The following is a 2,954-nucleotide window of genomic DNA, read 5'->3' on the forward strand; positions in this document are numbered from 1 at the left end:
GGTGAAATAATTGGCAAATGAAGTTCGACATAGATGAATGTAACGTGCTGTATCTTGATCGCAATAATGTGCAGGTCACTTATTGGACGGTGCATGTCTAAGTGGGAGAGACAAACAAAGGGATCTCACACGATTACATCAATCACTAAAAAGAATTGCCAAAGAGAAACGAAGACCATCAAATCGCAAACAAAGCGATAAACTTTATCTCTAAAAGGATAGATTTGAAAGTAGGCATGCCTGCTAGATCCCTGTTAAAATGGTTTAGACTATAATTAAAAGTATTGCCTGCAGTTCTAGCTGCCACGTTATAGAATGGCCACACAAACACTGTAGAGGATGAAGATAGATTTAAGAGTGATTCACAAATTTATGGGTGTGTATATCAGGGAGGAGTGGTCGTGCTGTTCACTTCTTTCTTGAAAAGAAAAACAGGCTGAGGGGTCAAAATTATGAAAGGTTTTGATAAGAACAGGTGCAGAGAAAACAGTTCCTCTATGGGGTAGAGCAGAAGTAGAGGCTGTCAATAAAAAGAAGGAAGCATAATTCAGGTATAGACAGGATAGATTGAGTGAATACCTAGAAGAGTATAAAGGCAGTTGAGGGACCAGATGTACATGTAATTGGAAAGGCAAGGACTTATTAGGGATCGTCAACATGGTTATATGCGTGGGAAATCATGTCTCAAAAACTTGATTGAGTTTTTTGAAGAACTAACAAAGGGGATTGATGAGGGCAGATTGGCAGATATTATCTACATGGACTTCAGGAAGGCTTTCAGCAAGGTTCCCCATGGGAGCATATAAGTGAGAAATCAGGAAGGTAAAAAGGGGACATGGGCACATGGCAAACTGAGTTAAGGAGAATCCGAAGTCTTTGACAAATACATTATGGTTATCTCGGGAGAGAATAGGATCCCTCAAAGATCAGCAAGGCGGCCTTTGTGTGGAGCCACAGAAGATGGGGCAGATACTGAACAAGTATTTTGCACCAGTACTCACTGCGGAAAGCATAAGGAAGATATGCAATGTGGGGAAATAGATGGTGACACCTTGAAAAATGTCCATATTACAGAGCAGGAAGTGCTGGAAGTGTTGAAATGCGTAAAAGTTATAAATACCCAGGAACTGATCGGGTGGACCCTAGAACTCTTTGGGAAGCGAGGGAAGTGATTGCTGGGCCACTTGCTGAGATATCTGTATCATCGATAGTCGCAGGTGAGGTGCCCGAAGACTGAAGGTTGACTAACGTGGTGCCACTGATTAAGAAAGGTGGTAAGGACAAACCAGGGAGTTATAGACCAGAGAGCCTGATGTCAATGGTAGGCACGTTGTTGGAGGGAATCCTGAGGGACCAGATGTACATGCAATTGGAAAGGCAAGGACTTATTAGGGATCGTCAACATGGTTATATGCGTGGGAAATCATGTCTCAAAAACTTGATTGAGTTTTTTTGAAGAACTAACAAAGGGGATTGATGAGGGCAGATTGGCAGATATTATCTACATCGACTTCAGAAAGGCTTTCAGCAAGGTTCCCCATGGGAGACTGTTGAGGAAGGTTAGATCTCACGGAATAGCTGGAGCACTCACCATTTGGATGCGGAACTGTCTCAAAGGTCGATGACAGAGTGTATTGGTGGTGGGTTATTTTCACTCCACTGGTCACAGGCCTCCAGTCTGATAAACAACACTCAACCACCACCCTCTGTCTTCGACCTTTGAGCCAGTTCTATATCCAAGTAGCTAGTTAACCCTCTATTTAAGATCTAACCTTGCTGACCCGTCTCCTCTGGGAAATCTTGTCAAATATCTTACTGAAGTCCATATTGATCACATGTACCACTCTGTCCTCAACAATCCTCTTTCTTACTTCTTCAAAAAACACAATCAAGTTTGTAAAACATGATTTCACACACACCACGTCACGTTGATTATCCCTCAAAATACCTTGCCTTTTGAAATACATGCACATCCTGTCTCTCAGGATTCTCCATAACTTTATGCATTTCAAGACATCCAGCATTTGCTCTTCTGTAATATGGACATTTTGTAAGGTGTCACCATCTATTTCCCTACATTCCATATCTTCTATATCCTTTTCCACAGTAAATACTGTTGCAAAATACTGATGGCATCTCCACCATTTCCTGCGGCACCACACAAAAACCGCCTCGTTAATGTTTGAGGGACCCTATTATCTCCCTCGTTACCCTTCTGTCCTTAATGAATTTGTAAAAACCCTTTGAGTCTCCTTCATTCTATCTACCAAAGCTATCTCATGTCCGCTCCTTTGCCCTCCTGATTTCCATCTTAAGTATACTCCTACTGCCTTGATACTCTTTTAAGGATTCACTCGATCTATCCTGTCTATACATTACATATGCTTCCTTCTTTTTCTTAACTAAACCTCAATTGTTTACTTGGATGGGTGCAGCTCCGGCAACCCTGAAGAAGCTTGACACAAAGCTGCCTGCCTGTTTGGCACCATATCCACAAACATTCCGTCCCTCCACCACCAGCATTCAGTAGCAATGGTTATTACTGTCTGCAAGGTGGACTTCAGAAATTAACCAAAGGTTCCAAGACAGCACCTTCCATACACGCAACCACTTCCATCTAGAAAAACAAGGGGAGCAGGTACTTGGGAACACAACCACCTACAAGTCCCCTCCAAGCCACTCACCATCCCGATTGGAGATATATCGCCATTCCATTACATCGTTGGATCAAAACATTGAAATTCCCTCTCTCCTGGCATTATGGGTCAGCCCACAGTAAGTGGACTGCAGAAATTCAAGAAGGCAGCTCACCACAAACTTCTCAAGGGCAAATAGGGATGGACTATCAATTCTGGCGAGCCAGCGACGGCCAAGTCACACAAATGAATAAACAATAAATCACCATTGTATGAAATGAATTGAGTATTGACAACATAGAGAGGAATTATAATTTT

Source organism: Chiloscyllium plagiosum, unplaced genomic scaffold (genome assembly GCF_004010195.1).
Source record: "Chiloscyllium plagiosum isolate BGI_BamShark_2017 unplaced genomic scaffold, ASM401019v2 scaf_11726, whole genome shotgun sequence".
Taxonomy (NCBI): Eukaryota; Metazoa; Chordata; class Chondrichthyes; order Orectolobiformes; family Hemiscylliidae; genus Chiloscyllium; species Chiloscyllium plagiosum.